This window comes from Balaenoptera ricei, chromosome 16, assembly GCF_028023285.1.
Source record: "Balaenoptera ricei isolate mBalRic1 chromosome 16, mBalRic1.hap2, whole genome shotgun sequence".
Lineage (NCBI taxonomy): Eukaryota > Metazoa > Chordata > Mammalia > Artiodactyla > Balaenopteridae > Balaenoptera > Balaenoptera ricei.
Window position 1 is genome coordinate 17464605 of NC_082654.1, and position 24641 is coordinate 17489245.

General features: G+C 47.1%; 1 protein-coding gene across 31 annotated transcripts in view; it reads right to left on the bottom strand.

Moving 5' to 3' along the window:
* The window catches only part of TCF7L2 (transcription factor 7 like 2), a 197547-nt gene that overhangs the window by 121088 nt on the left and 51818 nt on the right, over positions 1 to 24641 (bottom strand). The window lies entirely within an intron of this gene.

Here is a 24641-nt window from a genome sequence, read left to right on the forward strand (position 1 = left end):
TATATACGTGCAGCTGTCCTTTACTAGAAGCTACCTGAGTAAGGTGAGGATGGAATTCCTCATCCAACCCCAAAGCTTATAAAAGAAAAATATTTCTTTGTTAAGGGATGCACAGACAGGGCACGATGCAATTTCTACACTCATCTCAAAAGGCCAAAGAAATTCTTAACACACAGGTTTACCACAGACAGAAAAATAAAGGTATATGCCAAATGAGTCCTTCTCCGAGGTAGAAAATGAACACGTGGCACAAGAGCAAGAGAGCTACTTCTGTCCAAAGTGATATCTCAGCTTTCAGAGAACAATCAATTGACCCAGCTGCTCATCATGCAGATCGTGGAAACTGAGGGAAGGCGGCCTGTCCGGTCACAGAGATATTTAGCACATGTATAAGCGACTCCCAGATCTTGACTTTTGTTGGTGACGTTACACCAGTTTCATTTCACAACCAAACAAAACTTAGACACGATGCTAAGATTTTAACAAGGACATCAACACTAGCCTTTGTACCTCCAAAGGCCAATTGATGAAGGCGCCATCTTGATCTTTCCAGCAGCTAGTTTTATTACTAATTCTACAGAAAAGTTACTTGAGGAACACGGATTAAAGCTTGCCTCATGCACAGCCTTCTTGTGAAGCATCATGGAAAGACAATGAAGTGTTCCTTCAGAGAACCTAGGCACACGTGAAGGGGCCAACTCACCACAGGTAAGTCAAGACAGAATGTGGTAAAGCTCTGACAGAGACTCAGGGAACGTGCCCGGGGAAGGCCTGGAGAGAAGGTGGCATTTCTGAGAAAAGAGACTGAGAAAGGCTGCACAGAGTAGGTCTTGTCAAGTCAGAAGGATTCAGACAGAAAGAAAAAGGATGGCAAAGGGCAGTCCAGAAAGAAAGAAGGGTTTGCTCCACCCCCAAATGAAATGAAGAGCTAAAACCATCCACAAGCTTTCTTTCCCATGGGTTCCTCCAAGACACGACTGTTCCGGCAAATTAAAACCAAACTCGGTGATACCTAAAGCTGGAAGACCTGACCCACGAGCTACCTGCCAAACTGCACGGTAACAACCTAGATCTAGACGGGGTTGGAGCAACTTCTGCCACTTCAGAACTTTTACCTAGAAGCCTCCTGTGGTGAGGAAACCTGGTTACGAGTTCTGGTAACTCACCAGAAGACCTTCCAGTTTCTCATCTCTAAACTGAAGGAGTTGTCCTAGCTGTGAAGGGGATGGGTGAGGGGCACCAAGGGACTTGTAGGATTCTGGGAGCCCAGACAGGAAATGTCAGCAGGTGCCCCCCGGTGACCCTTTTAATCAAACCATTTCCGAATATTTGTCCGGAAGCAACATCATCCCAAATTAAGAGCCACTGAAGTAAATGTTTCCATGGTCTCCCTCAGCCCCATAACCCGAGCCAGCGGGCTATGGGAGTCTAGTCTGCCCTGTCTCACCCTTACTTCTTCCCATTCTCCCTCACCACGTAAATATATGGGCCTCATTGGTCAAAACCACTCAACAGGGTCATTTCCTTGAGGCCAACCAAAATGGACTTCCCGCCAACACTCACCTCTTCATCACATGAAAACCTGTGAAGAAACATGCCAAGCTGAGTCGCCACACACCTACACCCCCCTCTGCCCTCAGTGGTGAGGGTTCGATTCATGGACAAGTTTTCGTCTTTGGCCATCTGCAAAACTGATTTGATTGTCTCCAAATACCAGCTCCCCAGAATGAGGAGATTTAGGCTTTGTTGAAGGTGACAGGCCTGCCCTGAGGACCCCACCCAAAAATGATCATACCCATGATGCAATATTCACGCGGAGACTTATAATTCTTACTTTACATAAAAGCTTCATTGTATGCCATAGCCAATCTCCGCAGGCTACCTGCACCACATATTTTTATGAGCCTACATTTCAGCGCTCCGAGCCTACAATACACATAATTTTCAATTATGTTAGGGCAGCCCAGGATCACTGCCTATATAACATTACTGGTTGGAGGAAATGAGACTCGGCCCTGCTGCCCAGAGAGAGCTAACCAAATCCAGATGGCGGGGAAGACGGCCCCCGCCCCGCCGACTCGCAGCGACTCCACAGTGACAGCCTCAAACCTCTCTGTCCCACTGCAACTCGATCCCACAGAACCGCTGGGTCCCCGCAAATCTGTGCCCGTCCCTTGGGCCTTGACTGGCACTCAAGCTGACGAGGTTCCTTTTGGGGAAAGAAGTATTAGGCCAGGATTTTTTAAAGGAAGTTATTAACCTCCTGCAAAAGTGATGGGTTTCCCAGGTTCCTTCATCTTCTACAATTGGTCCTTATTAATAGGGAAAATAAATAAATAAAGGGAAGAAAAAGGAAATTAGGTACTATTATAGCCCAGAGGAAAATCTTTTCCTTCCTGGAGACATTTAGCAGCAGGAAATTCTCTTCTGTTGGGTCCTAAAGGAAGACCTGAAGGAGGGGGCACCTCGGATTTATGAAAGGGCTGGATCGCCACGCCACATTTTCCCAACAGTTCAATTTCAGTTTTATATCCTTTTGGGGAAGGGAAAAAAAAAGTTCCCACCATCCCACTATAAAAGCAACACCGGGCTCCAGGCTCCCTTCCTTTTAGGCTGCTCAACGTAGAAATTAGGAATTGCCTACAAAAACATTAAACTTTTCAACAAACGGCAATCAAATGGGGCTGTGGGAATTCCTGCAGTGAGAACTGTTGAAATGGAGCCTACGCAACTTTCATTTGTAAAAATAAATAAATAAGTAAATAGGGTCATCTTGGCTTAAGCATTTCATCCTTTGTCTCATAATAATGTTCTGCTCAAGGACCACTAGGGTTCCCCCCGCCCCAGTCATATTTTATGACATATCTCAGGAAGCTTAAGTTAAGCTTTGGACCTGTGGGCAAAGTCTTCAATATATACACCACCAACGGCCTGAGAGGAATCAAGGTGGTTTAAAGGCCTGTTGAATTGTCAGCAAAAAAGAAGAAGGTATGTAGCTCTAATTTCTCCTACGCCACCTTCCCCAATAAAAAAGGAAAAGGAAAGGCAAATGGGGAGGGTCTTCCAAGTCAGAAGCCCCCTCCAAGATCTATGTTCCTGGTGATCGGCAGGTTCTCAAGGGGACCTGACAGGACCTGCTCCCCCCAAAGGCATCCCCATCTCCATGAGTCCCATTTCCGTGACAAGGCTGGCGAGGAGGGGCTGCTGGGAGGTCTTTGTACAAATGTATTATCTAAACACACAGGACAACTCAAAGAACAACAACGATGATGCTAATGAAGTTGCCGGGAAACCCCACATCCTTGATACAACACCAAGGCAGCTTCCTGGTACCTGCTTTCATTCACTCCCTTCCATAGACGGCCGGGCACATGGAGACCACCCCCTTATTTGTTCAGAGCAGGGTTGGCAAACTTTTTCTGTAAAGAGCCTGATAGTAAATAATCTGAAGCTTTGTAGCCCACACAATCTCTGTCCCAACTACCCAACTCTGCTGTTCTAACACAAAAGCCACCACAGGCAATATACGTATGCATTATGTCATGGCTGTGTTCCAAAAACGTTATTTACAGATGCTGATATGTGGACGTCCTATGATTTTCCTGGGTCAGGAAATATGTATTCCCCTCTTGATTTTTTTAACCATTTAAAAATAATGAAAACCGTTCTCAGCTCACAGGCTGTACAAAAACTGGCGGCAGGCGGGACAGCTTTAACCCGTGGGCCACAATTTGCCATCCCTGGCTTAGGGACTGAATGTGTAGATACCTGAGTCATGTCAGACAGAACTCATTCCTTCACTGGGTCTTAAATTCGGACAGCCACACACCATCACATAGAAAAGCATGTTCACTGGCCCAAAAGCAACCTTTTGGATGGAATTGTCATTGGCAGACTCAAGTTTGAGGGCAAAAGCTTGGAAAAGAATCTGAGCTCTCTGGCCGTGACTCCCAGTCACAAGGTCCAACCACTAGACCACAATCTCAACGGAAATAGCCATCCCTTCTTCCAAAATGGAAGTTTGAAAATCCCTGAGCAATTCTGACTGGAAAAGGTTCGCGTGTCCAAAAGTTCTCGTGTCCACTTCCCGGGAGACACTAGCAATGCATCACATGTCAGGGAGTCACCACAGAAGAGCATCAGGCAGGGGGCTTCCCTGGTGGTGCAATGGTTAAAAATCCGCCTGCCAATGCAGGGGACACGGGTTCAATCCCTGGTCTGGGAAGATCCCACATGCCACAGAGCAACTAAGCCCGTGCGCCACAACTACTGAGCCTGCGCTCTAGAGCCCGTGCTCCGCAACAAGAGAAGCCACCGCAATGAGAAGTCCACGCACCGCAACGAAGAGTAGCCCCCGCTCGCCGCAACTCGAGGAAGCCCGCGCGCAGCAGCGAAAACCCAACGCACCCAAAAATAAAAATAAATAAAATCAATAAATTTATTTTTAAAAAAAGAAGAGCATCAGGCAGAAATTCCGCAGGTCAGGGGTGACGTGCCCCAGATGCTTTGGGATCAACTTTCTAGGTTCAGAAGCTCCTCTCTTGCAGAACTCCTTCACACATCACATCGCTGGAATTAAGCCCACATTGTGCCAACCCTGTTTGCCACCAACAGATGGCATTAGCCCCCGGCTTGGGCAAAATGCAGGGTTCAGGGTGGGAAAAGGGGCACCGTGGGACCTGAACAGACTGTTCAATGGAGATGAAACCAGTCTCTTCTGGAAAACAGCCCCATAGAAAGCCTATCACCCAGAAAAGAGCTGATTTTTACACTTTGAAGGCCTTGCTCCCCTTCCCAGCCTGATATGCATTCTTTACCTAAATACAAAAACGCCTACAACAAAACATCCTCTTCAGTCCAAGCTATTTCTCAGTAGGGGTGCTTTTTCCTAGGAAAATCCATTTTACAAGAATTCAAATTAATTGGAAACCATCCTCATGGTAGATTTGGACCGCAAGGGCTTCCTAACTCACTAGTGCCAGAAAGCTGTACAAGTTGTGTTTCTTATAAAATGGAAAGTAAATACTCTGCCTAAACACCCCACACTGAGAGTACTGCCAGCCATGGCCTATCACGTCCAAATTCATTCATCCTTCCTCCCTTGCAGTGTAACTTGCTCCCACCTTCCCCCCGGCAGGCTCATCATGGACCGGGCCAACTCTACTACAAAACTTTACTCTGGAAGGGGTAAAACCATGCTTAAGTTCACATCACTGAACTTTACAAAAGAAAAGGCTACCAGAAGCCCCTCATCCTAAGATCTTGGAAAATAGGAAAACTTAGTGAGACAACAGGAAGCCAAATATTAACACTGACGGCACACACACACTTCTTCAGGACCTCATATTATGAGGCTCAACCCTAATACACATCTACACACGTAGGTCTGTTAAAGAACATCCTTGGCTGTCACTTTCTAAACCTTCTTCATTTCTCAGAACTGGAAGATGGAAAATCCAGCCCATCTTCTATCAATAAATAATTTGCCCTGGAGATCAGGGACCCCCAATTTACCCAGCATGGTTGAAATATAAGAAGCTGTGATTAATTTAATACTCTAAAACATATAGGTATCAACCGGTTTCCAAAAGTTAGCAGTGATCACATATACCAAATAGCAGAAACTCTGTGAAACCATTTCAGAAGGCTCCAGAATCCTGCAGGATCATCAGGGGCCACAATTATAAAACCGCTTTGATCAATTTTCCTGCAGATGCAGAGGGTATAGGAGATTAGGCTGCTTTGTCCTAGGTTAAAACATAGTCCAGTAATTTCTTCTTTTGAAAATCCACTGAGAACCTAAGATAGAGGTTCTGTTTAAAGAGGCATTATTTGCCTATGAAGCATGACTGCACAGAAAAAGAAAATTCAGGAACATGTGGTTTCTGCTGCTTGGGATTTAGCATAAGTGAGTATATACTCTAGTTACTTAGGAAAAGAAAACCAAAGACCTCAGAAGGCTGAACTTGGAGAAGGAAAAAGCTACAGAAAAAGTTCAGTAAGATGTTAAGATTGATTCTCTCTTCTCTCTCTCTCTCTCTCCCTCCCTCCCTCCCTCCCTCCCTCAATGAAACCAACATAACAGGAACTTTGAAACGTTCCCCTTAAAGTCACTACCCCATTTCTCAACATAAAAAGAATACGGGGAAAAGGGCAAAGGGGCGGGGAGGGAAGGGGCAAGCAAGGCATCTGTGCAAAACAACAATTTAATAGCTTTTTTATCCTCTCTCTCTATGGGTTGGTTGTTATAAGATTTTTTTTTAATTGAAGTATAGTTGATTTACAATGTTGTGTTAGTTTCTGGTGTATGGCAAAGTGATTCTGTTATATGTGTGTGTGTGTATATATATATTCTTTTTCAGATTTTTTTCCATTATAGGTTATTACAAGATATTGAATATAGTTCCCTGTGCCATATAGTAGGTCCTTGTTGTTTATCTGTTTTATACATAGTAATGCATATCTGTTAATCCCAAACTCCTAATTTATCCCTCGCCCTGCTTTCCCCTTTGATAACCATAAGTTTGTTTTCTATGTCTGTGAGTCTGCTTCTGTTTTGTAAATAAATTCATTCGTATCATTTTTTTAGAGTCCACACATAAGTGATATCATGTGCTATTTGTCTTTCTCTGTCTGACTCACTTCACTTAGTATGATCATCTCTAGGTTTATAAGATTTTTAAATGAAATCCTTACAGTTAATCTTTTTGCTCTTAATCATAACAACTAAAGACTAAAGGGTCCTAATAGCATCACTTCACATTCAGAGAGTATTTACAGTTCATAACCACATCCACAACAAGCCTACGAAGTAAACAGTCAGGAAGGTACAACCAACATTTGACAAGGAGGGCACTAGGGCCAGCACAGCAGCCTCAGCCTGCCTGAGGTCCCCGGGTCAGCTGGCAGCCTCTTGGTGCACAGGGCTGCAGGTCACCAGCGTGTTTCGACCTCATCCTGACGTAATTTACAACTCCCCTCCACCTTCCTTGGGTTTCTTATCAACCAACTGTGAGACATCCTCATCTGAACTCTAAGCAGGGATCAGTGTCTCAAAGGGCACGGCTCAGGGAACGCCTCACAGTGTCCCCAAAGGGATCCTTTTCCATCATCTACCATCTCCCTTCTCCCCCCCACAGGTCACTGGGCAAACATTCAACTATTTTCCTCCAAGGCCACCAGAAAATTATTTCTACCAGAGCTCCTGAGAACAGGAAGGTAGTAAGGGAGAAACAAAGCAAAACAAGCAAATAACAAACAAAGAAACAAACAAAATCCAATAACCAAAACTTGGGACTCACTGTTTTCTTTACCTCGCCAACTATTCAACACCCAGGTCCCTGAGATATTTTTGCATTCGCCAGGTCAGTGGTTTTGCAGGAAGGTTATGGGATAGCAGCTCATGGAAGCACAAGCTGTAAAGTTTGTCACTGGGCCCTTCCTCTCAAACCCGGATGGGCCCCCTTAGACTGGGGCAAGGCCTCCCTTCCACTCTCCAGAAAAAATCAATCTGAAAATTATGACTGTGTGCTCCTGGGAGTAGCACACTGGGAGAAAAGAGTCTGGAAACCTACTTTCCAGGCCCAGCTCTGCTGCTAGCTGGGTAATCACTTCGATTTCACTTCTTCACTGGGCAACCTCTTCCCCACTCTGGGCCTAAGTCTACAGTAGGAAATTGGGAACATGACCTCAAAAACCCCCTCTGCTCTAACACATGAATTCCTGCAGCATTTACAAAGCATATGCTCTGTGTCCAGTGTGGACTACGTATTCTGAGGCCTAGAAAAGTCATCTAAGACCCAGCCACTAAGACAGTAAGCTAATGAGTGGTACAAGGACTAACACAAGAAAGGTAAGAGAAACATCATGAAAAAAGATTTAGTTCCTGACCGTGACATGGTCCCAGGCTCCCAAACCACACTGGTTTGTTTAGAGGGAGACTTTTCTCCTGACCCACTGTACACCTGCTTAATCAAACTATCTGGGAGGGGGCCCAGGGGTCTGTATTTTCTTTTTCCCAACTTGCCAGGCGACTCTGATGGGTCAGGCATTAGCATAAGTGATCAGTGCTGGGGCAGCATCAACACAGAGCACCCTGAGGATATGCAGATTCCACCTTCCTTTCTCAAAGGCTCTTTCAAACCTCTAAATTGACTGTCACATCCTTTTTTAAGTGGTCAGTGCAGATAATCTCCAAACCCATTTTAAAAGAGGAGAAAGTGAGGCAGACAGAAATTAAGTGACTTAGTCATGCAGTTACTAGGGATTCTGAACCAGAATGTAGAGTTTTGGTATTTTCAGGCCAGAATTGAGTGGAATGGGCAATGGGTGTCCCCCAGGAGAGGGCAGAGAAGATGCACAGGAAATTAAGTGACTTAGCCATGCAGTTACTAGGGATTCTGAACCAGAATGTAGAGTTTTGGTATTTTCAGGCCAGAATTGAGTGCAATGGGCAATGGGTGTCCCCCAGGAGAGGGCAGAGAAGATGCACAGGAAATTAAGTGACTTAGCCACCACCCCTACACAGACAGCCAGCAGGAAACCAGCCTCAGAGACAGGGTGTCCCCCTGTCCTGACCAAAAGCCCCCCCCCGCCACTTGCCATCTCGCACTCTTCAGGCAGCTTCAAGATTGACTTCCCCACAGAAAGGCTGTGGATTCCAAGAAATGTCAGTCCTGCTGTAAGCACCCAAGTCTCTGAGCCATGTCTAGTGGACGTGAAGCCACTAGAAGAAAGGAGAGGAGGAGCCCTGGTCCCCGCCCCCGTCTTGCTCAAGCAGGTCGCCTGGTCCTCAGCCTCCAGGCAAGGCAGCCCCAGCTCGTTCCCCACGGCCCCCCAGACGGTGGTTGACACAACCCAACTTTAGGCAGAGAAACATTTACAATCTTCTCATTTTCAAGTCAAACTTGCGGTCACCACATTTTTTCTTAGTGCTTCTTATAAAAAGGCCCAGTACAGTCCAGTTAATTGGAATGTTTACCAATGTTACCACCTGCTCTCCTACAAGCATGCCGAGGTGGATGCAGGCACCTCAAGACCAGGAGAAGAGGCTGGAATCCGTGGAGCGGCTCAGGGTCCAAGTGTGGGCATCAAGGGAGCTCAGAATATGGAGCACGCTGAGATAAGGGCACACCAAGTCTCAGCTGACGGATGGATAAACAAAATGTGGTGTAGCCATGCAATGGAATATTACTTGGCAATAAGAACGAATGAATACTGACTCATGCTCCAATGTGGATGACCCTTGAAAATATGCTAACTTAAAGAAGGCAGACAAAAAAGGTCACATATGGTATGATTCCTTCTATATGAAATATCCAGAATAGGCAAACCCATAGGGACAGCGAGTAAATCAGTGATTGGCGGGCAGTAGAGGGATGGAGGATTAGGGGGTGACCACTAGTGGGTACAGAGTTTCTTTTTGGGGTGACGAGAATGTCCTGGAAATGGTGATGATGCTTGCACAGCCTTATGAATATACTAAAACCCCACGGAATTGTATACTTTAAATGAGTAAGTTTTACAGTATGTGAATTAGATCTGTTTTTTAAATGAATTACAAAAAAAAAAAAAAGTCACTTGATGGTTTTCACACTCATTTCAGAGACAAGTGGGGTAGGAGAGAACAGACACGTAATACACAGACCCCACCCATAATGCCTAAGGAGGAACCAAAAAACAAGTGAACCTATTCTTTTTTTTTTAAAAAAAGCAAACCCTCCAAAGTTTCTTGGGAAACAAACAATTTCCAAATGTGATTTTGGCTGGCGTTGGATCTTGGGGAAGGAATGTTACCATGGCAGGTGAACAAGACTTCGTGAGAAACATAAAGAGCATGGAATACCCTGGGTGAGAAGTGCCAGTGAAGATCATGGGACTGATGAAGAGGAGTGTGTGCTAACTGCTTCAAGGCTCGTGGCTAAAAACAAATAGAGCAGAGCAGATGAGTCAACAGAACCACAGGGAGTTCAGAGACCTGAACGCTACATTCCATCCTCCACTGTCCTGCGACCTCGGGCAGGTCAGGGTGGCTCTTCACCTCAGTTTCTCCATCCAAAAAATGGGCATGGAATTGCTTGTCTAAAATCTCCTGACCGACCTCTCCACCATCCTTCCGAACTCAAAGGATAAATGGTGTAAATGAAGTAAGGGAAAAGAATTACATAAGATTCCAGAGACTTAAGATTTGCTATTTTTTCCTCCAACTCACCGAGGATTTAAAAGCCAGAAGTTACAGGTCTACCAGGTACACGGTTAGAGACGTAGCCAATCAGATGACCTTTGAGAGAGAGGTACGAAGCCAGAGAGTAACAGGGTCCTGATGACCCGGAAGGGTTATTTTAAATGCATGCATGATCCGATCTCAGCAGATATTAAAATCAAGAACGTTAAAAAATTCCTTCCTTTCTCCACGGCCGGGAGCTCTCGAGACTTGGATTTTTCTGATATGGGGCCTCCTCCCTATTCTGTATTTCTTCCCCCCATTCCATGACAACGAGAGACAGCAGCAGTCTTGGCAACCAACAAGCAACCAATGAACGTGCTTTAGTCAAGTTCACGTAGGAACCAAATGCAAGACAGACCTCAGCTCCGGTCCTCAAACTCCAACTGAAACCATGAAGCAGGCTGCGTTTCTTTTTTATTTTTTTTTCCCCCCTCTTGTCACATCTGAAAGAGGTCAGTGGCTCCAGCAAGGTCTCCCTGTCCGAATTTTTATTGTCCGATTCTAGCTGTGACAATCATGTGGAGACGCTTCGTAATGTGACACCCAGGAAGCCGAAAGGTCAAGCAGCGGTGCTGGTTAATTTTGCTTGGGGAGGAACAAACCCCCGAGCCAGGGGGAAGATTTAGTGAGGCTGACCTTCTGGAGGCCCCCCGACCCCCCTGCACACAAGTCTTGCTGCCTCAGCCAGAAGCGGCCTGCCACTCAAGTATCATCTTGCTGTAACAAATTACTCCTAACCCAGGATTATGGCTCTTTCCAAATCCCTCCTAGAGAGCAAGGAAATAAACATTCTCTCCCAGGACTCAGCCCCAGTTGTTTCTCCTGTTGGTAATCCTTGCCTCTATTTGCTGCTCCTACAAGCCCTCGTCTGGGAGGTCTTCGAGACCATTCCGGCCCACTCTCCTTTCAGACATGGGCTGAATGTCTCAATTGTCCATTAAGCACAGTAAAAGATGAAGGCAGGCTTTCTGTCCGGAGGAGCCTCACACAATAGTTGCCTTTGCCCACACCCTTCTCGTCCGCCAGCGGACTCCACTGGCCGAATCCCAGTCACTCAAGGAGGTCCACACCCCACATTCCTTCCTCACGTTCCAGAGGGACGAGTGAGGACAGGTCGCCATCAAGCCGCTCTGCTCCAACTCCACAGCATTGCAGAGAAAGAAGCAGGGCTGCCCCCATGGGAGAGCATACCACTGGGGGGTAGGATCAATGCGGGGAGGGGGGGGGGAGAAAGATCTAGAAAGAAGAGGCAAGACAGCAGGCTGCAGGCAGGAGGAACTGCCTCTGACCCCAGCCTGTGGTTTCCTCTAATAAACTACCAGGAGGTATTTCGAGCACAATCACCTCATTTGGGGAAGGAAATACAGTTCTGTCCACTTCCAAAGACTCCTGTGAGATACTGGGATACTCCGGGCACTTGGGACAGAGAGGGCTCTTTTGTGTTTTTAATTGTACACAGCGAGAGAGACCAGAATATGCCAGGAAGCAAAGGGCAGAACAATGGATGTTACAATCAAAGTGGGTGATTTGAAGAGATAGGGATCTCGGGGTTGTTTTACAGAGACTTTCTCCCTGGAGAGAGAGATCGGTTGACAGCGTACTCTCTGACACACTACGGGCTGGGAGAGAAACTTTCCAAAATAACCCAAAGGCACTGAAGAGACAGAAATACTCCCATCAAAAATCCAGACAACAGCAGAGAAAGACAAATAAAATATCATACCACTTCTATGTGGAATCTTAAAAAAATGATACAAATGAACTTATTTACAAAACAGAAACAGACCCACAGACTTGAAAACAAACTTAGGGTTACCAAAGGGGAAAGGTGGAGGGAGGGATAAATTAGGAGTTTGGGATTAACATATACATACTACTATATATAAAATAGATCATCAACAAGGACCTACTGTATAGTACAGGGAACTCTACTCAATAATCTGTAATAACCTATTTGGGAAAAGAATCTGAAAAAGAATGGATGTACGTATATGCGTAACTGAATCACTTTGCTGTATACCTGAAACTAACACAACATTGTAAATCAACTATACTCTAGTATAAAATAAAAATTAAATTTAAAAATATCCAGACAACAAGTCAAATTCCTGTTTCAAAAAAAAAAGAATGCCAGGTAAAGAAACGGAGTTAGGTGACACAACTCATTCTGAATTGAGCGCCACATTCACCCTCCCATGTGTAAGCCCAAGCTCACCACCTCCCCTTGCTCAACAGGGCCACTGTGCCTCCCTAAATCAACTTGTTCTCTGCTTTTGTGGTTTTAGGCTTTAAAAGAACTTGGCTGGGGAAGGAGCAGTAACGATCTAAGCTAACCACTTAGCTCATTAGTATGTCATCTGGACAGGCAAAATCAATTCCAACAGCATCAAGTTTGGTTATTCCCTCCCCCAAAGGTCTGCACTATTAATAGCAAGAAAGTTTCCCAGGCTTCAGTTTATTTGCAATCCCAACCAGCCCTGACCACGGAATCTGGCCATCTCCACATCGAGAGCTCCCAGAAATCTGAGAGAAGGAACTTCAGGTCTCAGTCTTTTGACAGCAGCAAAGATGCAGGAGGCAGGTTGAACTTAAAGATTTCAGGTCAAAGAGGGCTTGATCCCCAGAAAGGGCTGGGTACCTCTACCCATCTAACCAGCTCCTGTTCTCTCTCTTCCAGCCTGAGCTAACCCTGCGAACAGAGGTCACCACCTTATCTCCCCACTGTGGAGTCAGCTGACAGAAGCTTCTAGAAGAAGCAGCTTGGTTCAAAATAAACTTAAGGGCTTCCCTGGTGGCACAGTGGTTAAGAATCCGCCTGCTAATGCAGGCGACACGGGTTCGAGCCCTGGTCCAGGAAGATCCCACAAGCCACGGAGCAACTAAGCCCATGCGCCACAACTACTGAGCCTGCACTCTAGAGCACGCGAGTCACAACTACTGAGCCCGCGTGCTACAACTACTGAAGCCCATGTGCCTAGAGCCCGTGCTCCACAACAAAGACTAGCCCCCGCCCCCGGCAACTAGAGAGAGCCCATGTGTAGCAAGGAAGACCCAACGCAGCCAAAATAATTAATTAATTAACTAACTAAAAATAAAATAAAATTAAATTAAAAATAAATAAATAAACTTAAAACCTCACTAATTCAGACCAGTAGAATGTTAAGAGCACAGGCCCAGGAGCTGGAATGCCTGGGTTCAAATCCAGGATCTGTGGCTTAGTACTTCTAGGGCCTTGGACAAATGGCTTCACCTCTCTACGCCTCCTGACCCTTGCCTGCAAAGTGAAGATAATAACAGTACCTCCCTCTTAGGACGGGTATGAGTGATTGGTCGTGCACCACTACAGCTACACCCACTTGATGTATGAGATAGAAGGCAAATGGGGTTCATGCTCATGAAGTACGCAATCTCACTGCAGGGAGTAAAGAAGGAGAAAAGAGAAGCGTGCACTTTGTGTAATAAATGCAGGAAGTCAACAGACAGAGAGGCTGGTCGAGTTGGGTGCCGGATGAACAGACCGGCTGATAATGGCACGCCATTACTGTCCACACGCAAATGGGAAAGTAAGAAATGGTTCATTCGAGTATTTAAAGCATATCCCTCTTCCTGTCTTTATGTACCCTGGCGAAGGGCTTTGCCTTGAGCATTCAACCCCAGCTGTCTAAATTTCCCCATGCCCCAAGGAGGGGAAGCCAAGTTCATGAGGTCCCGCTCAGTCTCTGTTCAAGTACAGGTGACTAACCAGTGGTCCCATCTGAAAGGACTTCTGGAGTCCGCCCAACTCCCTCTGCAGGCACGGGGCGGGAGAGGAGGGCACACAGCGAATCACACGCTGCCACAAATGGAGAGGAAACCACTAATCCAGCAAATTCTCCTGAATGACAGTTCACGCTATGCCTTGAATGCCCAAGTGCCCCAGGAGCCTTATTCTTGCCTCCCCAAAGTCCCCTTGCTCCCCTTCCTTTGGACCACTGAGCCCCCACTGGGTTAATCGAATCTACTACTGTGAGGACCTAAAGCAGCAAAACAGAGGTCATGGGGCCTGCACGCGCTCAGACCAAGTTCCCAGATCACATGCAGAGGCAGCTCAGACCGGGGTTCAAACCCCAGCTCCGTAACTCTGATCACTCACCGAAGTATGTATTGAGTGCCTAATACGTGCCAAGTGCTGACACTCAAAGAAATCGAGTTCTTTAAGAGAAGATACCAAAGCAAGCCATCTAAAAGTAGGGGGAGCTTGGGCAAATGATTTCACCTCTCTGAGCGTTTGTTTTCTCATCTGTAAAATGGGAATATACACACAAAAGCCATCTCCGAGTTCTCATAAGGATCAAATGCTTGGCACGGTGCCTGCCATATGGTGCCTGCTTAGTAAATGCTATTATATTATTAGCTAGCTGTGATATTGTTATTAACATAATCAGTATCAGCGGAATAAAACGCCTGGAGCTACTGCACAATTCTAAACCATCCAAAAAAGTTAATCCCCAGGTATCATCTCATGCTTAAAGGGAAAGGAACACTTAGCCTGAAGTAAAGCAAAGTGACTAAAAACATCCCTAGTGAACCAGCCTCGCCTCTCCAGATTACTCCCGCTCCATGCACCAATACATTCATTCCCAGCCTTCTGGTCAAGTGGAATTTTCCTCTGTTACTGTGCCTGGTCTCCTTCGTGTCTGGTCTCCAACTAGGTACACCAAAGCTCAGCTGCAGGCCTCGTGTTCTAAGCCACTGCATCTCTTCCCTCCAACTGGCCCTCAAACTTAAAGAGATTTCTTAAATGTCTGCAACCCTAACAGAATTCTGATTCTTCCCTTTCATGCTCTGCAAACAGCAGACACACAAGGCACAAGTTGGCCCACAGAACAGGGGGCTGCAATGCACTAGGTCAGACTCTGCAGCAGCTGCTCCAGGGCTACCAAGAAACCACACGAACTCATCATCCAAGAGAGGTTTTACAACGTGCCTACGAAAGAAAAATGGCAAAGGAAAAAAAAAAATCTCGGAAAAAAAAAAAACCCCTACAGCTTTTCTTCCTGGCCATGTCTTGATTTTTTTTCTCCTCTTTCTTCAGAGATGTCAGTAAGATTTAAAACCTCACCTGTTAAAAACATTGCCTAAAGAAGGGGCAGACAGTGGGGAAAGGGAAATTTGAAGACCTCCCTGGTGCCCCTGGCTCACCACCGTCAGGCAGAAAAACAAGAATCAGCCATTGGCACCCTGGTTCAGTCCAAAGACCAGTGTGGGTTTCCTCCTGCACTGACCATGTACTCCGAGAATGGGCAGAGCAAACGTCCAGGCTGTAAACAAGCCAAGTGAGAGACGAAAATGCTCAGAACAAACACAGGTGGGTTGTCAAGTTTTAGGTGCAGTTTATAAAGAGTGGGAAGTCGGACCAATTCTAGTGCTGGAATCCCAGACCACCACCCAGTTCCTTAGAGACTTCAGGCAGGGCACCTCAGTTTCTTTGTCTATATAATGGGAGCTACAACAGCTCTTTCAAATCAGAGATGCTGCCAAATCAAGACTCCAGGTAGTGGAACCCAGCACATGGTAAGTGCTCAAGAAATAAATGCCAGCTCCATGACCACCGTTATTATTACTAAGTTGACATTTGTCACATTTGGGGATTTTGGTAATCACGTCAGGAATGCTTTCTTCGTTGTTGTTATTATCCAACACTACAGTTTGTCATCAGAAATTTATTTTCTAGGAGGTAGAAATAAAAAGGGAAGCTGTGTGGTCGGAAAAATGAAAAGACAACAATAAGCAGTAGAAGTCCTCTAATATTTGTGTTCTTCCTATAGGAAATGCCCTCTGCTAAGTCCTTTACCCATTTTTCAGATAAGTTTTCAGGAAACTGAGCTGGGAGAGCGTAGGCAACCAGCCCAAGGTCACAGGATTTGGAAGTGAGGGTTATGAGGGCAGAAAACACGTGTGTCTCTCTGTGCCCCTGTGTCAAGTGTGAACGGTCTCTTTAAGCCTCATTTAACATTCGACAAATATTTATTGATGCAGGAGCCGGGCATTATACTGGGTGTTAGAGACAGAAGAGAAAGATCTGCAGGGCCTAAGAGTCAGGTGACCTGGGTGTCAAGTCCCAGCTCTCACCCAACTTGCCATGTGACAGTGAGCAGAGATTTCAGCTCCCCCGACCCCCAGTTACTGTAAAATAATTTCCCCTCATCCACCTCCCTCACAGGGTGGATGCAAAGATTCCCCTAAACCGTGATGGAGCTGCTTGGCAGCTTCTAGCAGAGCTTCAGGATTCAATCAAGATTGGTTCCCTTCCTTCTATCCCCACAACCCTGCCCGTCTCCCCAAACAAGCCCTGGTTAGTGTATCTATAAACTAAAGATAATAGTAAGGTATCTGAAAAGCACTTAGACTGTAAAATAGAATATCAGATACTATAAACACACAAGTTATTATTATTAGAGGAATGCACCAGCCTCTGCATCCAGTTGCCTCACTGCCCCTGGGAACTCGCTACTGGTACGGTCTCAGCAAAGCACCCTCCTATCAGGTAAAGCCAACCCAGTATCCAGCCCTGGAGGGGAAAGGGGGAGGGAAGAGGGAGGGGACTGTGAGGAGAGGGCAAGAGGGAGCTCTGAGCTGTACAGGATACTCGTATTTCCAGGCAGGAAAGAGGAGCACAAAGCACTAGTACCAGACTGGATCCACACGCGGCGAGGGGGTAAAGGTAGGGGGCGGCAGTTCTGCCGGCTTCCATGAGGACACCCGCTGCCTTCTTTTCAGCTGGTTCCCCATCAGCATGGCAGCTGCTACATCTCTCTCTCAAGGCCTGTATCAATATCAAAAAAGCATGCCAGGCCCCTACAGTAGGCCAGGCACGTTCTGGGCGACCGGGACCCTCAGATGAGTGGTAAGGTGGCATCGCTGCCCCCCAACTTCATTATCTTCAGGGCCAGAAGATTCATTTGTTAAACGAACACGACACACATAACTAACTTCTATAAAGCTCACCTATGGCCACAGCACTTCCCAATATTTTAAGAGTCATCCATCCACTCACCACCTATTACTCCTGCTTTTAAAGAAGGGCAAAGGTGACATTTCAGCCTGTCGCTAGCTGGCTCGAAGGTTACAACAAAGAAACCAACAGAGCGCTTCTGGGTTGTCAAGTCTTTAACATAACGTCAACCTGCCTCCCCCCGACGCTGTCCACAGTAATCCACAGGGAAACTGGCAGACAAATAAGGCAGGGGTTTACTTTTCGTTAAGGGGCAGGTGTCAAGCCTGGCTGAAACCCACGTGAAAAAATGCTGGCTGTCCGTGTGACCACGTGCACACCTGAAAAATCAATATATCCGAAACACTCGTCTACTTACCACTTTGAAAAAGAAAAATCAACCACCTTTGGTAATGCTTTTTCTCCAAGTAGCAGGATTACAGACCATTCTTTCTTGTTGCTTTATGTTTTCTAACACATCATTTTACTCCTAAAGAAAAAACTTTATAAAGAAAATATATTTTCCAGTAAACTAGCAGATAGCCGTAACTTATGTAGGACATAAAAGGTGAAAGGGACCACCATGTCTGGTAACATTTAAACTGGTTATGTTTGCTGGGGTTGAGCCACTGCACACTTCTCCAAATGGACTCAAGGGCCTCTAAAACCACCAGTGGGCCCATCCAATAAACCAGAGACACAATCAGACATGGCTTCCCCTGGACCCTCCTGAGGACTTCTTCAAAGGTGCTTTGGTCACAGAGAGAACCCCATTCTGGGTTTCACGTGCTCTGTCCCACTGGCCCCAGAAACCCACTCTCCCTCCTGTGTCGCATCTGGATGCGGCACAGATTTCCACCATCACACCCATAATAACTTTACTCCACTTCCTCGTTCTCATGGCTGCCTTCCCAAGGTCACGTCCTGCTCACCTCTCTCTCCAGCTCCTAGCACCGCAGCTGGCAAATGCTAGGTGCTCAGGAAGTGTACACTGAAAGAAACAGACGCCTGGCTGTCCACCCCAGCAAGGCTCTCACAAAGGACTCGGGATAAAGCCTGCAGGGATGGCTGAGTCTCTGGCCACCCACCTTCCACCCATTCTCAATACCAACACATTGAGGACCTCGAGAAGACGCTCATCCCAGCCTTCTCAAAGCCTAAAGGACAGAAAGAATGCAGCAGAGATTAACAGGGCAACATACCCTAGAGAGGGAATTTAATCTCCTCCGACATCTTGAGAGAGGCTAATCTTTATTGAGCACCTGCTATGTGCCAGGCACTGGTCAAACGCTTTCCATAGGTCATGGAATCTTCACAACCACTAATGTAATGATGTAAATGTATTTGTTTCCTCAGCAGTGATGGGAGACGGACTTGGGTGGGTGGGTGGGGGGGGATGAATTAAATTACTCAATGCCTCTTAGAGACCAGCAGTTCCTCCATCACCAAGCACTGGGCCTGCTCCATAATTATGTGCGGATGGCTCCAATGCCACCTTACTCAGCTCTCTCCAGCCCTCTTTGCAAAAATTCTGGTTTGTAAAGAAGATGCATTTTCAAAGACTAAAGGTCTACACTGAACCTCTCTGGACCTCAATTTTCTCATTTGTAAAATGAACATAAACATACTATGTTTGCAAAGCTGCTGTGAAAAGTAAATGAGACACAATTAATAGGACCAGCAAGGGATTTAATAAAAATTTGGTTCCTCTTGTCGTTTTTCTGAAAAATAAGGTGACCAGGACAGGAATGCTTGGCTCCTCCAATAACTAGAAGCTTTCTTAGGAGATTCTGCAAGGTGCATGCCCACCAAGCATGAGGGCGCTGGGTGGAAGGGAGAAAATCCCCAGTGACCAGAGAGGGTGTCTCTAGGTGGCCAGCCCTCCCCTCGGCTCAAATGCAAAGGGTCATATCCACCCCCATCCCCACCCCTCCCTCCCTCCCAGCCAGGCTCGGACCAAGAGCAGCAGGGTTCCCCCAAGAATTCCCATGGTGTCTCCGCCGCTAAAGTACAAGTGGCAAAGGAAACAGTGTGGGCAGCTGAAAGGCGCACCTGAGGAGGGACCAGAAAGAAGGATGCTTAGTTCTCCATCGCTGGTCAATTTCTCCGTTTCCTCAGGGGTAAGATGGGACACCGCCCGCTTCCTTCCACCCACTGCATGGGTCCTTCATTCAAGCAGCCGTGCCCAGCTCATGGAGAAAATCATTCAGAAAACTCTCAGGTCCTGCCCCAGATGTTACTCCGAATCCCTCATAGTTTAGGAAAGTCTTATAAACTAAATCCACGGTTCCTACAAGAAATTGTTCAGGTATAGAAAACATGTACCCATTTTTGGCTTCACTGCAAACTAGGATATGAGTATTACTGGCTGTTCCGTGTTAAGAGGAGACTAAGAGTCGAAGGTAATATGCTGGGGGTGAGGCTGCTGCTGGTACAAGAATCCTCAGCCCTGCTAGCCGGGGGCTCTTTGCAAACTGGAGATAAGCCTCAAGAAGTGGTCAGTCCTCCGGGTTTCTGAGCCTCGGGGCAAAGAGACACCATCTAGTTTACAGAACACCAAGCAGCAGAGGCTGCCGGGGGCTCACACGGTGCTCCTGTCTCGGAAGATGTCAGGATCTGGGGGCAGCAGGGCTATTTATTAATGACTAGCTAAGGTTTTTTTTTTCTTTTTGCGGGGGGGGGGGGGGGGGGGGCAGGGGTGGTACCAATCATTCTGCTGATAAGCAGAAGGTAAACCAAATCTCTCATTTCCAAAAGGACTGGCCCAAGGATTTTCTTTCCTCCCCCCCTCCCCAGCCCCCTCCCAGTCCCATCTCCCCCACCAACCCGGGCAGCTGATAAATTCAATTCCAGCCTAAGAAAGAAAGGGGAAAGAGTCAGAGAGCTCCCCTTGGGCCGCCGTGCTCTGCCCCGAGCTGCGGGGTACCTGCCTTAGCATGCCAAAATGTTATGAAGAAATGAAATGCTGATACACACATACTTGAGGCCAACATAAATCAATCTGGGACATTCTACCCCAGCAAAAGATCATTCTCAGTCCAGACTCTCTTGACACAAGTACCTCTGGGTCCCCAGGAAGCAGATTCCTTAGCATTAATACCACTGAATCAAGGGAAATTGAAATTAAAAACACAATACACGGAGCATAGGCAAGGAGAACCGATGGCAAACCCCCACCTCACCCCAGACCCCACAGGCATGGAAGCCCTGGTCATGCCCAGGCTGAGAGCCCCCTGCTCTGCACCCACTGTGCACCCGTGTTTCTCCACCTCCCCTGGCCACAGTCGCAGACAGACGATGCATGACTGAGTGCAATCCCTCACACTTTTCTTCAGTTTTGCTGGGCAGAAAAAGACAGCAGAAGGAACGGGCTTGGCTCAGGCAAGACGGGCTTGGCTCAGGCAAGACGTGCTGCCCATTCCGGTTCAGACTAATAATAAATAATAATACTTTGTGCTTCTCTGGTGCCTTTCATCTGAGCATTTCAAAGTGCTCTGCAAACATTAACTAATTACTCCTCCAGAATCCTGCAGAGATGGCAGAGGAAAGGAACTGACGTAGCCTGGACTCACAAAGATTTCAGGATTTCTAAGGTCCAAAAAATTCCCAACTCGCCCCAGGATGATGGTGCCCCGACGATGGCAGAGGGGAGGTGGCAGAGGCGTAACGGGCAGAAGCCGCCCTGCAGCTTTCTCCCTAGCTCTAATCCACACTTCCTCAAGCGATGCGAAGGTTACTAGCCACAGCCGTCTTTGATAATAACAGGAGTGACCATATAGTGCAACAGCCAAGCCAGGGCCCTTGTAAGAATAAGAGGGGGCTTCAAGTAGAAAGGTCCAAGGCCAAACAAGAGTCTCTGACCCTTGTGTGAAATCTTCTCATTTCAGGATCCAGGCTTAGCACAGGGCTTCCTGAATTCACGTACCAACATAATCAACAAACAGAGCTCCAAGTGCCCAGCTTCCATACTTCCATTCTAGAAGCATCACCGGGTCTTGAAACTACTAGACAGGCTTAATCTGGCTCCAGCGGGAGTGATACTCAAAATAGGTAACTACAAGCAGGCCCTTCCCCAGGACCCACCACAGTCCTGAAGTCCCCTACCTACGCCCTTTCCAGTTCCTGGATCATGAAGATTTGGGAGGGGAACACAGAGCATGGCCTATCTCAGGATTTTGACCTCCAGTGTTTCAGCCGGATGCTCACCAGAAACTAACATGTTTCCTAACCAACCAGCCCCACTACTCAGAGGCCAGGCTCCTCCAGAGGCTACGCCCTAAGTTCGTGCACCCCTGTTCTCACATGCCAACTTCACTATTTTCTGCATCCAGATCAAGTTCCAGCAACACGCTCATGGGGTACAGAGACAGCGGACTATATAGAAAGCCTCAGTCAGCACTTACTGGTTCTCACCAATCAGTTGAAACTGTTGAAAAATGTGAATTGCAGATGAGCATTATTTGTAAGAAAAATGTTTTGCTATCTTCGAACACTTAAAGTAACCCCAAAAGAAGCAAAGCAAATTATTCCTTAGAGGAGATCCTTAAGGAAGCTGCAGAAATGGTTAGCCAGGCAAGGTGCTTGTACATAAATAAATGACAAGGCTTCTAAAGGACCTGGGTGCAGCAAGTTAATCTGTCCTCTGCTAGCTCATTACTCAATGCCCACTAAACCCTTTCATCACAGAGAGAAAAAGAAATTTCAGTTTGCGGTCCCAACCAAATTACCGGTAATTCAGAAGTCCCGGGTATCCTCCTTCCTAAAATGCCTCTCCTCTCGGAACCCTGTCTTCCCACTAGTTCAGACCATCATAGCGGCACACTGCTGTACCCACAGCCCCCAGAACGGTACCTGGCCTGCTGCAGGCACTCAGCAGATATTGCAGACTTCATGAATAAAGTAAGAAAACAACTGCGATCGTTCTCACACCGATCTGTCCTCTCCATTCTATGAACGAAGCAGTCAGTCCCCCGATCCAAATTCAGCAAGGACCATCCCACCCCCTACAGCAGCGTTTCTCAATCCGGCACCCTGGAGTCACTTGAATATCCTTCAAACATACCGATGTCTGGCTCCCATCCCCCGAGACATTCTGACCTAATTGGAATGGAGCATGACCTGGGCATTAGGATTTTAAAAGTTTCCCAGGTGATTCTGCCATGCAGCAAAGTTTGAGAACCACTGCCAAGAAGCCTCATACTCAAGGCGTGAAAGCAGCAGCAACTGCTAAGAGGTGGGAGAAATGCAGACTTTCAGGACCCGTCCCAGGCCTACAATACCAGAATCTGCATTTTAAGCAGCACCCCAGAGGATTCATGTGCCCATGAGAATCTGAGGTCTCTCTAGCACATGGCATCCCAAGTCCTTCACGGTAGAATCCCACACAACCTTTCTAGCCTCAGAACCATCCACCACAGCCAGATCTCTTAACTGCCCTTTGACACGGCATCGCAGCCACCCTGCCCTTCTGAGAACTCCATGACTCCGTGCCTTTGCTCATGTGGTTTCCTCCCCCTGGAATCTTCTAATCTCTATGTCAGAAAATTACTGCTCAAATGTCACGGCTTAAGCATGCAGATACCAAATGTTTTCCAGTCTACTGGAACCATCCCCCAACCCCACCCCCATGCCCTTAACCAGGGCAATGACGTGGACTCTGGAGGCAGATACACCTGGATTCAGAGCCTCCTTCCACTGAAGACTAACTCAGTGACCTTGGCCAGGTGCTCAAACCTCTCTGAACTCCAGCTGTCTTGCCTGTAAAATGGGGACCACACCACCTATCTCCTTAACTGCTTGAGGACTCATTGAGATGACATATGTAAATACTTAGAAGCGGACCTGGTGAATGATTAGCATAAGTGACTCAGAATGCAGATAACTCAAGTCTCGTCCTCCTAAGACAGTGGTTCCTAGACTTTGGAATCACTTAGGGATCTTTACAATTACTGATGCCTGGCTCTTCCCGCAGAGAGGGACCTGGGCACTGACATTTTTATAAAAGATCTCCGGTTGACTCAGATGTGCAGCACACTTGGGGAACCACTGTCCTAATACCTGATGGGTAGGACACATCCATGGGTAGGAGCTGTTGTCACAAAGAATGACTCAGAGGCGCATCCTCTGCACCTGCTCCAGTGACCCCTCACCTGGCTGCCTCACCCCAGCCACTCTCACCAGTAGGCCCTGCCCAGCAAATACAGAAGCAAGCTTCTATAGGCTCCGTAGGAAAACTCAAAGTTCCCAAAGACCCCAAAAAGCCCCATTCTTCAATCCCCAATGGTGCGTTTCAGCACAATGAAACAGAGCTCATGGGGGCCCAAAGGTGACTCACAGGTATAAAGTTAAAGGAGACCAAGCAAAGATTTAAGACCCCCAAGTGAAAAGTAAATGGACACGTGTGCTCGTCTTTTATGGTCTCCCTTAATTACCTAAAAGAACAGTCCATGCTATCAAGCAGGTCTAGAGAAAGCCTTTCATCTCTCCCTCGCCTCTGCCCCCCAGGAGACTCGACAGGTTTTCTTAAATGTATGAAAGGCTCTGTCCAGGAATGCTAGCTTCAATTCACCATCTGCTAAGGAACATGAATTGAGAAGCTAAACAAATTTGACAATGGCCTTTTACAGCTTTAAGCTGGGCAAAAAACACCCATCTCAGGGAAGCCAGTCTGGGCATCAAGCTCAAGGGATTAGGGCAAGCAGTAGCACCGGCCCAGAGCGGCATTTCTTCAACACCCCTGAAGCTTTGGAGACCCCTCCCCAGGCTGGCATCTTGTATTTTCTGAGGAATATCCAGAAGCCCACGCCCATCACTGGCAGGAGATGCCTTTGCAACAAGGCACCAAATGGCCATGTATAATGAATGCTGCTGAGAGCCTCAAGGGCTGAAAACCTAGAACCAGTGGGTACTCGTGCCAACAACTCCGATCGAGAGGTGGCAGGGATTTGCCGAGACCTGTTAGAAGGTAACTCAACCCAGAGCGATCTCGAGCTGCCCCAGCCAGCTCCACCATCCACCTCGAAAAATGGTGCCACCCTGAAAAACTGTGAGGACTCGGAGAACGCATCTGCAGATTTAGACAGGCAGCATGAAAAGCAATGGAGGAGGGACCTACCAGATCAGGAATGAATTCTAGTCACTATAAAACTGATTTCCAGAAGCCTAAAACCATTCTGTGTGCAGAATTTTGAACACAAGCACGAGCTGAGCAGGGGGCAGCTGGCCTCAGGAGCAGGAAGAGAAAGAAGAGACAGCCAGGTGTCAACAGATGCCCAAACCTGCGAGCCACCAAAGAGGGAAGGGGTGGGGGGGGGGGGGGGGAAATCTCTCTTTTAAAGCAGCATTTCCCCAACTGTGGGGCTACCAAGCATGATTTCAGGTGTTACAAGATGTTACCTGAGTCGTTACAGGATTAGATTCATGTGTATTAGAAAAAAATAACTA